The sequence below is a fragment of the Rhagoletis pomonella genome, unplaced genomic scaffold (genome assembly GCF_013731165.1).
Source record: "Rhagoletis pomonella isolate Grant_MI unplaced genomic scaffold, Rhpom_1.0 Rhpom_scaffold_00597, whole genome shotgun sequence".
Lineage (NCBI taxonomy): Eukaryota > Metazoa > Arthropoda > Insecta > Diptera > Tephritidae > Rhagoletis > Rhagoletis pomonella.
The window spans coordinates 4777-5007 of record NW_023459151.1 but is presented as its reverse complement, the minus strand read 5'-3'; positions in this window follow the sequence as shown (position 1 = coordinate 5007).

Sequence of the window (231 nt, the reverse complement as noted above, 5' to 3'; positions counted from 1 at the left end):
CCCGGGTCAGCACAAGCGACCGCCCGAGGAGCGGCGGCAACAACAACAAGATCAACAGCCGGGGTGAGCACCCGGGCAACTCAGCGAACCACCTAAGCGGCACCTCAGCAACCGCCTAAGGAGCGGCACCAGCAACAGCAAAAGCGGCAACCAGCAACCGGGGTGCTGCACCCGGATCAACACAGCGGGCGCCCAAGGCGCGGCAACAACAACCACAACATCAACAACCGG